This window comes from Callospermophilus lateralis, chromosome 17 (genome assembly GCF_048772815.1).
Source record: "Callospermophilus lateralis isolate mCalLat2 chromosome 17, mCalLat2.hap1, whole genome shotgun sequence".
NCBI lineage: Eukaryota > Metazoa > Chordata > Mammalia > Rodentia > Sciuridae > Callospermophilus > Callospermophilus lateralis.
Genome location: NC_135321.1, coordinates 63,646,911 through 63,657,857, shown reverse-complemented (window position 1 = coordinate 63,657,857; position 10,947 = coordinate 63,646,911). Strand labels below are relative to the sequence as shown.

Genomic DNA, 10,947 nt, shown 5'->3' with positions numbered 1-10,947 from the left:
TAGAGCAGGATCTATGACTTTTGGGGTCACATTAGAAACGTGACCCACATAAGACCCTTATGAGTCCCCAAAACCAAGTCACTAGTGAGAGATCAAGCAGAAAGGAGAAAGCTGGCTTGAAGATCATTTGTAGGACTCAGATTTATGTGCTCATTTGCATAAGAAATACTAAAATATGATATTTAATTAGATGTAAACTGAACTTCAATAGGAAGTAAGACCACATTTTATTTGGAGATTACATCTCCACTGGGCTATAAAATGACTTCTGGCTGGGCACGGTGGTGCTTACCTATAATCCTAGCAGTTTAGGAGTTTGATGCAGGAGAACGTGAGTTCAAAGCCAGCCTCAGCAAAAGTGAGGTGCAAAGCAACTCAGTGAGACCATGTGTTTAACTAAAAATAATATAAAATAGGGCTGGGATGTGACTCAGTGGTTAAGTACCCCCGAGTTCAATCTCCAGCCCTCCCACCCAAAAATAAAAAATAAAAGATAAATGACATCTGTTTCTATCCTTACAAAGCTGTAATCGAGGAGTGGGATAGCTGGGTTAAACAGTGGTTTCATTCCAAATTTTCTAAGGCATCTTTATACTGCTCTCCAGAGTGGTTGCACCCATTTGCAGTCTCACCAGCAATGTATGAGTGTACCTTTTTCCCCACATCCTCACCAACACTTATTGTTGCTTGTACTCTTGATAACTGCCATTCTGACTGGAGTGAGATGAAATCTTAAGAGTAGTTTTGATTTGCATTTATCTAGTAATTGAGGTATTAAACATTTTTTTCATATATTTGTTCATCAACTGTCTTATCTTCTTCTGAAAAGTGTCTGTTCTGTTCCTTAGCCCATTATTGATTGGGTTATTTATTTTTTTGGTGTTAAGTTTTTTGAGTTCTTTATATATCCTGGAGATTAGTGCGCTGATGTATATGTAAAGATTTTCTCCCGCTCTGTAGGCTCTTTCCTCACATAATTGTTTACTTTGCCAAGAAGAAGCTTATTAGTTTGACTCCATACCATTTATTGATTCTTGATTTATATTGTTGTGCTTTTAGACAAAAAAACCCCCACTTCATTCTTCATATGTACCAGAAACATATTTGAGGTTTACAAAAGAGAACTGTCCTTTTTGTGCCTGATTACTAATTACTGTGTGTTGTTAAAATGTCCTTTGGTCAAAGTTGGTCACATGCCCGACTCTGATTCAAGGTGGAAATGCAGGCTCTGCCTATGTATGGAAAGATCTGCAGTGTCACATCACAAGGGTGTGGAAGGATGGAGGGGAAATGTATATCTGCCTCTGGTCATTGCAAGCAGTTTATATCCTGGTTAGGTATGAAATCAATATTATGTTTTTATGAGAAGGAAAAACATTTTTATGATAAATAGAAAATTTGCCTGTCATAAATGCATGAGAATCAGTAGCATGCACTGCACTTACTGACTTGAGGTTGAACATTAGTTGACCTTGAGACAACTCAAGGGAAAAAACAACTATTCAATGTGAATTGATCTTATTCCCACATAAACGGTGAGAACAGACTCCACAGTCTTTGGTCCTGTTGAAATGTTTCTGTTGATTTTTGTCCTCCTTCTTTTCCTATACCATACTAGTATGAGATACACATTTTATTATGACTGAATGTAAAAACAGCAACGTGTCTGTCCTTCTTTAGGTGTTTGCCCAGCTATTGTGAACATGGGGGTGAATGTTCCCAGTCCTTCTCCTTTGATTGCACTCATGTGGGCTGTGCAGGAGCTACCTGCCATTCCTGTAAGTTACACAACCTACTGCCTCTCCTTTCTGTTCTGATTTCCTGTTCATTATTTTGTGCATAAGTGTTTGTGTCTGTGTACCAGAAGACAAGAAGCAAAAGTTTTTTACAGACTCATTTTTGGCTGGTTTATTTTTAATCAATTTTATTTCCCAGTGATGTTAAAGTAACTTTAAAAATTCATAACATCAAATACAAAAGCATAGAGAGAAAAAAAGGCAAAAGAAAATAACCAGCAAAGGTAATGTAAGTGTAGTAAAATAAAATATAGAAGGAAGTTAAAACTAAATAAACTGCATCCAGAACACACAATGGGATATCTTGTTCTCTTCCTCAATCTGAGCACACACATAGTTCTCAGTTCTTGTCTTCCAAAGATAATTTGTGGCCAGAATATCAACATATAATTGAATGAGGAATGCCTCAGAAGTATGAGAAGAGGTGCAAATGTGGCCGTACTTCTAGATAATGAGAAAACAGATAAACTTTCAGGTCCTGGCCAGTCTTGCTCTTTTTTGACGGTGAAGGAGATGGAAAGAATTAACACATCTGCAGAATTTACCATATACCTGCCCAATTTTAGTCCTCTGCAGTTTTTTTTTTTTTTTTTACTGTTCTTGCAACTGTTTTTTTTTTTTTAATTGCTTTTATTTTTAAAATACATGACAGTGGAATGCATCATTCTCTGCATGTTTTAACTTCTTGAATCCTCAAAACAAGCATAGGAGGTAAGAGTTATTATTAACTACATTTGCACTTGAGGGAGGAAGGAGGCTTAGGAGATTAATGTCGACTCACAGCTCTGAGCCTGGAGCCAGGGCTGTCAACCATCACTTATCTTCTTTCTCAAGAATTAGTCTCTGTCATGTTTCAAGCTAACAAAACTTTACTGACTACTAATTATTAGCTTTTAGAAACATATGATTGAGCCCCTGAAATTCTCATGGTTTTCTGATTATTTACTTTTGTTTCTATTCATTTAGGACTTTTTATTTGTTCGTTTTAATTCGTATGACACTCTTGATGTTTGGAGTCCCATCTCCACAGCACTTCCCCTCTCCCTTGGTTTTTAGAGGAGGAGCATGACATTTCACTCCTGCCTCTTTCAGTCCCTTCCTGTTGGGGCAATACCACCATTGTACCATTAAAAAGCCTTTTATGAGCCTGGCACATTATGCATACCTGTGGGAGAATGAGACGAGGACTGCAAGTTCAAGGCCAGCTTTGGCAATTCAACAAGACCCTGAGTGATTTAGTGAAACCCTGTCTCAAAATAAAAATTTTAAAGGACTGGGGATATAGCTTAGTGGTGGAACACTTTCTTAGCATGTGCAAGGCCCTGGTTTTAATACCTAGGACTGGGGAAAAAAACAACTATTCCATGTGAATTAATTTTATTCACACGTAAACGGTGAGACATAATGTAGAGAATGGATTGTCACAAATCTAACTTTGTAGGAACTGAATCCCAGGGAGCTAGTGTGACAGTTTGGAATGAGACCCCTGGGTTTCCAGATGTTAGAGTTCCACAGAGAAGCAAAAGAAGGTGACTCACCCCCTGCATATCCAGTGATCATATCCATTTGTATGTTCATTTATTTTTACTCTGCTAGGTAAGAATTTACTAAGGAACCTCTCATTTAAAAGGGGCTGGACATCTGATCTCGGAAACCTTGGGTTAAGGATGTGGCCACAGGTGCAGAGTTAGGACTGAGATGGTTTCTTTTACTTACAGCCTCTCCCATCACACTAGAAAAGTTTCTTAGACAAAGCAGATACCCACTAAATGTGTTTGGTATCACTAGCTGTTATCTAAACATAAATCCAAGTAACCCTGAGAAGAAAAACTTGACTGATAAATGTAAAGGGTCTTCCTCCTGTGGCCCATGATTTGTTTTATTAACTGATTTTATTTTATTGTGGATTCTTCTATGGGTATATCAAAGGAAAGTTGAATATATACAAAATCAAAACCAAGTGATCATGGGGCCATTATTTTTTGGTGAAGTACACAACAGGGATTGAAGTTCCAAGTATAAAATTAATGCATATATACATTCCCATTTAGATTAAATTTTTCCTAATCATTCTTTCTCTTTCTTTGTTATTATAGGCAATTTGAGCCCCAGCCCAAATGTGTGTATGCATCACTCTGGGCTATTTTCCTAGGTGGTGGTTAGCATGTTTATTTATAGAAATGTGAATGTAAGTGGCCAAAATCCAAGCATGATGGGAAAACAATACATGTTGTCTGTACTTTTATCAGTTGGAGATGGTACTAGTTGGACTCTTGATTTGGAGGCCTCTGGTTGTACACACTGGACCCTTGATCATATTTAACAAAAATTTTTTCTTTTGTAATGTCTAAACAGACATTTCTGTGTCCTTTTATTCTGTGAGATGAGAGAAAAATAATTTTTATACACATCCCTGGATCATTCTTAACTATTTGAAATGAGAGGAATACACACACATATATAATATATACCCATACATATAGAAACACAGTGGTAAATAAATGCATACTTTGTGTGAGCGTGTGTGTATATGTGTATATATACACACTCACATATACATAGAGAGAGGGAGAGCAGTCACTGTGGAATGGCCTAAGTTTGTATCCTCAGTTCTACTAGGATCTCTTGTCTTGGTGTCACTTGCATAACCACTGCCCAAGTCTGTCTGTATGGACACCTCATCTGATGATTTTGCATTTCTTTTCTGGTAGCTGTGGCCTGTATTTGAGGCTTTCTGAAGGGTTTTCCCATCAAGACAATGTGTGATTCACACAGGAGATGTTATAGATTGACTATTCATTTAAAATTATGCTAAATATCAATTAGTTTCAACATGTGGAGATTTTAATCACTTGCGTTTATATAGCAAAGCATTTGTTGTACAAATTAAAAAATTGTGAATTAGGATAAATTAAAATTAAAAAGAGACATAAAATATTTTTGTTTAATTTTTTGATAATCATTTGCAAAGCATTTAAGAAAGTGTCTTTTAAAAATGAACTTAAAAATGTTATGAAGAGCTTTTCTCCCCTGTAGTGCTGTTGGGCCTGCAGGTCTGTGTGGATCCGCGGACCCGGACTCTGTTCCGCAGGATGGGGTTTCTTTTTTTTTTTTTTTTTTTTTTAGAGAGAGAGAGAGAATTTTAATATTTATTTTTAAGTTTTCGGCGGACACAACATCTTTGTTTGTATGTGGTGCTGAGGATCGAACCTGGGCCGCACGCATGCCAGGTGAGCACGCTCCTGCTTGAGCCACATCCCCAGCCCCAGGATGGGGTTTCTTAAAGTTGTCAAGAAGAGGGCAAAACTGATTACTGTGCTCGGAAACGCTTGGTGATCCAGGACAAAAATAAGTACAACACACCCAAATACAGGATGATAGTTTGTGTAACTAACAGAGATATCATTTGCCAGATGGCTTATGCCCATATAGAAGGGGATATGATAGTCTGCACAGCATATGCACATGAACTACCAAAATATGGTGTGAAAGTTGGCCTAACAAATTATGCTGCAGCATATTGTACTGGCCTGCTGCTGGCCTGTAGGCTTCTCAGTAGATTTGGTATGGACAAGATTTATTAAGGCTAAGTGGAGGTTACTGGAGATGAATACAGTGTGGAAAGCATTGATGGTCTACCTGGTGCCTTCACCTGCTATTTGGATGCAGGCCTTGCTAGAACTACAACTGGCAATAAAGTTTTTGGGGCCCTGAAGGGAGCTGTGGATGGAGGCTTGTCTATCCCCCATAGTACCAAACGATTCCCTGGTTATGATTCTGAAAGCAAGGAGTTCAGTGCAGAAGTACATTGGAAGCACATTATGGGTCAGAATGTTGCAGATTATATGTGTTATCTAATGGAAGAAGATGAAGATGCTTACAAGAAACAATTTTCTCAGTATATAAGGAACAGCGTTACCCCTGACATGATGGAGGAGATGTATTAGTAAGCTCATTCTGCTATACGAGAGAATCCAGTCTATGAGAAAAAGCCCAAGAGAGAAGTTAAAAAGAAGAGGCGGAACAGTCCTAAAATGTTCCTTGCCCAGAAGAAAGATCGGGTAGCTCAAAAGAAGGCAAACTTCCTCAGAGCTCAGGAAAGGGCTGCAGAGAGCTAAACCAAACAACAGTTTTTCTATGAAGTTTTTTCAGATACAGATAATAAACTTATTGAACCAGAAAATAAATGGCATGAAGAGTTGCTGATGTGAATAGTTCAACTATTGGAAAAATGTGTTTTAACATAAATTGTTTTAAGTAAACAAAAGGTATAATTACTAAGTAAAGTGTTAAAAAAATTAATCATCATTAGATAATAACCGAATTTAGGCAGATTAAGCCAATGCACTTGAAATCCTTGGACTAGACTAGAATAAATCTAATTTGTTTGATTTTGAAAATAGGGATGTGTAGGATTCTGATTCAGAGTAGATGTCCCCAAATTTTTCACTCTGTGCCTCTGAATCTACCTGCTGCAGAGTTGAGATGGAAGGACACTCTCTGAGAGAAGACATGACCAAGAACGATGCAAGATGAGCCTCATGGGAGAAAAGTCCCACTCCATGGGCAATACGGAGAGTTCCATTCCCTCAAAGCCCCTCTGTAACACTGTGACTTCTTTGCAGTTCTATACGAGTGGTCATCTGAAGCCTGCATGTAAGCACAGTGGAAACTCTTCAGGCCTCTACTACATTGACTTGGATGGAAGTACCCCTCTCGGATCAGCTCTTGTGTACTGTAACATGACAGGTATGTTAAGCTCTTCTGTAAAAGTTAAATTCCTATGGGTGTTTGCTCTGTGCAAAACCAAAATTAAGAAAGTCAAGGATTTACTGAGTTGACATGCTTATTTAGATGTGCATTGTGATTGTAATGTGGTAGCCAAGAAGTATTTTTAAAAAGTTAGAAAACAGGTAAAATGTGGGGGTTAATGGTTGTGTCCTTATTTTCTGGAAAAGTTCTTTCCTTGTGAAATAATACCAATAAGTCTTTGCTTATTAGTTTAAAAGAAAAAAGGATAAATGATTTTTTACATCAATAAATGTCAAATACTTCAGAGAATCTTTACTCTTTTTTCCTATGATGATGGAGATGGAGCTTGTGGCCTCACATGTACTAGCAAATGCTCTACAGCTGAGCTTCATTCCCAGTTCTCTATTCACTTTCTAAATTTATGAAAATGTCCTTTGCTTTCTTTTGAATCTTTCAAAAATATTTTATTTTATTCTCTGGATTTATTGAGATGTAATTGAGGTGTAATTGACAAATAAAAAGATACATATTTAAAACAGATAACCAGATATTTTGAAATATGTATACATGGTGAAATGCTTGCCCTCATTAAGCTAATTAGCATAGCCATCACCTTATGCCATTTATAATTCTTTCATTCTTTCTTTGATGAAACAGTTGAGATCTACTCTCCTAGTAAATAGTAGGTAAACACTGCAGTGTTGTTATTATAGTCACCATACTGCATATTATATTATAGGAGCTTTTTTATTCTCCATATTTGAAACTTTGTACCCTTTGACCAAAATCTCTCCATTTCCTCCTTGCCCAAGCCCAGACAGGGCCATTCTACTCTGTACTTCTAAGGGTGTCTTGTTTACATCTATGTAAGCACATAAATTTTTCTGGAAGTTAGTAAATGTTCCTAAATCATACATACTGTATGTAAGCATATATTTATGTGCAACAATGTGTTACCTAGAAAATAATTGTGTGGTAGATAGCAATAATACATGTTGTACACAAATCCTTGACTCTTCCTATTTGATGTCTGCTTCTCAGAAGAACTAAATTATCAAGTCTAGTGAATGACAATTACCCTAACTTAATTGATGTGAGCCACAGTCTCTTTGAATATATAGCTCCTATCCATTTCTTTGTAACTGTGTCTGTGTGTACCTCTCCTCCTCAACATTGTTTCACCAACCAAAAAGGAATGTCCCTCCTTTGGGAAACTGTTTCTGTACTACCTTGGTGGTATAGAAACAGGTACTTTAACCTCTGCAGAACTTGAACCTGCACATTCTGAGATAAAATGTTAAGAAAAATATCAACTCTAGATGATACTAAGGTAATTATGAGTTAGTTATAATTTGGTATCCCTATTATTATTACTATATACTGCCCTGATAGTGTTGCAGTTTTCTACAAGGAGGGAATTATGCATGGGTTAACTTATGAGGGTTTGCAAGGAGCTTTAAAAAAAAGCCTGATATAGTTTATATACCTACTACCTCTTCATAGGTAAAACAAAGTCTGAACATTTTGGCAGTGGTTAATCGTGTGATGTGATCAGCATTAGATTAGATACATCTTCCTGTTTGAGAATGTACTAGCAAAATGTGGGAGCTCTTGGGGCATTGCTGTAGATGTGAGTTCAGCTGTTTTAGGATTTGGGGCAAGCATTTTATTATCAATACTGACTGAAACATTGCAGTGTGATTGCAGAGAGAAATGCACTGGCTTCATTTTACCAAAAGATGAGTGATCAATAAAATATGTGGGGAAACAAACAAGGAGATCTTCCTAGATGTTGTCAATGTCAGTGGTGATACCAGGCTTCCAAGTTACTCAGAGTCTTCCTTGTTTTGCCTTCATTATTGTAGATCAGGTGGGAACAACTAAAACTTTAAAAAGATAGTGGCATCCCAATTATGCATTTCTCTTTTATTAGTTAGGGGCTTAACTATCACTGAAGTCTAGGGCCTGCTAAAGATTTTCATTATTTTGTCTTGTGTTAACCCTGTGAGCAGAGTCCATGTCCACTGAAAAATCCCAAGATCCATAGAAAAGTAGAGAAGATCCCAAGAAAACATTCCATGTTCAGGAATGTTTTGGTGTCCAAATTTAATTTGTTAATGAATTGTTAGCAGGTGCTATGGTTTGGATGGTGAATGTCCTCCCCAAAGCCCATGTATGAAAGGCTTGTTCCCCAGGCTGGCAGTGTCAGGAACCAAAAGAACATTATGAAAGTGGTCCCTAGTGAAGACCTTCTTGTCACTGCAGACATACTCTTGAAGAAGATTGTGGGACCCTGGTCTCTTCTTCTTCCTCTTTTGATTCTTGGCTTGATTATAGCAGTTTGCTCTGCCAGGCATTCCCCAGCATTGCCATCTGGCACACCCACTAGGACCCAAAGAGTGAGGTTCTCCTGTTTGTTAAGTTGGAAACCCCTAAACTGTGAGCTCAAGTGGATCTTTTCTCTTTATAAGTTAATTATCTTTAGTGTTTTACTGTGGTGACAGAAAGATGACTAACACAGCAGGCTTAGTGAGGAATTAAAAAAAAAAGAAGTAAAGAAAGAATAGCTATTCTTTGATGATTGTCCTACCATGACCCCACATCTTTTTTGTACTGGCATTTGCCTGGAAAGAGCCCTTCCTTCTCCCACTTGGGGCAGCTTACTCTGGCTGGTTTTTTTGTAGCTTCTAATAGTAGTTCCTAAACAGGCATGCTAGTGCCTCTGCCAATGGGAAATGCAACAGCATGTCCCTTAAACTGTGCCAGAGGGGGAAAATGCGGATGCTGCAGAGAAGTTTATTTTGCTGTTCTTTCTTCCAACAAACAAAATTCCACAGCCTTACCATGAAATGAGACTTGGTGAACAATAAAAATACAAATACTCAGAACCTGGCTAGGTCTGCAGCCTGCCTGACAGTTGCCTTAAAAGTCCAGCATGTCTAGAGTGATAACTTTGGGTCTTTAGATGCTTCTTGACCCAGTCTCTTCATTTACTAAACATAGAAATTGAGGCTCAGAGAAATTCATTTTTTTTCACTTTTCCAAGATTATAGATAATAAGCCATACTTTCTATTGAAAATGACATGGTGTTCTGTTCATGTCTCATTTTATAAGTATATGCATAGTGTTCTCCATCAACAAATGATTTTGCTGTAATGGCTTATGGTAGGTTGAAATTCAAAGGTAGACACTAATAATAATAACATCTTATGTGAACTGAGCATTTGGGTTATGTCAGGCCTGGAAAGAGATCAAGCACATATGAGATTGCCTCAAGAGAGCAGAAGTCCTTCCATGTGAGATAGAATTTTGTTCAATGTGATTTATTAAGTGAAATGACCACCCTGTAAATGTTCATGGGAATGAGCCTGTGCAGAAGAGAAAGCTTTTAAATTGGCCTTGCAGGAGAGAGCTGTTGAAGCTGATGAGTGATAGGAATATCTTGATGCATCTCATAGCATCTTCCTTTGCTGAACATATTCAGGTAAATCATGGAAAATTCTAAGATTCTAGAACTATTGCAAGAAGGACAGTCCTTGAAGGGTCCTAATATAAATACTGATTTAGAAGGACCCGTATTTGTGGGGTCATGATGGGTGCCACTGCTGGGCTTTCCCATGGATCTGGGGTCAGAGCTGAGATCTGAAGGTGGTCATTTAGAACCTGAAAGCTATCACTTAGAGCTGATACACCTTCACCTCAGTAAGGCACAGATACCAAATCATTCTTTAAATTGACCTTGCAGAAGACAGCTATTGATGACAACAGACAAATGGACAACATGGTAGGTCCCAATAACTCTGAGACTTAGGATATAGACATAGTGGGTTGACCAATGTCTTTATGTGCACTTGAATGTCCATGATCTAGTTCTATTCCTCCTGGAGTTTTGTCATATGAAATATAGGTTAGGGCTTAGTTGCAGAAGGTACCTAGGAAGCCCTCAGACCTCTGCCATCTTTGAACAACTTAACTAATTCAGAAAAGCTCAATGACTAGCACTAGGTTACCCAGAAATGTGTGGTGGAGTTGAATTATTTTGTTAAGTTGGGCAAGTACATTTTTCTAGGCCTCCATTGCCTCAACTGTAAGAGAGTTGGGCTGAATAAAGGATATCACTCAACTCTAACCTGTGTTTCTCTCTGAATAGGAACATGGTGGAAGAACTTCTGAGAAAGCTCTCATGGGGCTGTACTTCTCAGAGGCACAATACAGTGACCAACTTTTCCTTGTAGATGCAGGACGGCTGCTAGTGATTTTTGTCAGTGAGTCCCTATTCATGATACTGAGCATAGGTTTCTTGACCAGTTCTTCATCTGAAGATAGAATATGACAATTTACATCATCTGGACACATTGCTCTCCTAGTGTTCTCTGAACTTGTACCCACCTTCCCCAT

At 37.9% G+C, this 10,947-nt stretch overlaps 1 pseudogene; it reads left to right on the top strand.

The window, feature by feature from the left end:
• The first annotated feature begins 2,197 nt into the window (after window positions 1–2,197).
• LOC143382700 (large ribosomal subunit protein uL18 pseudogene) lies at window positions 2,198–5,914 on the top strand (annotated as a pseudogene).
• The last annotated feature ends 5,033 nt before the right edge of the window (window positions 5,915–10,947 follow it).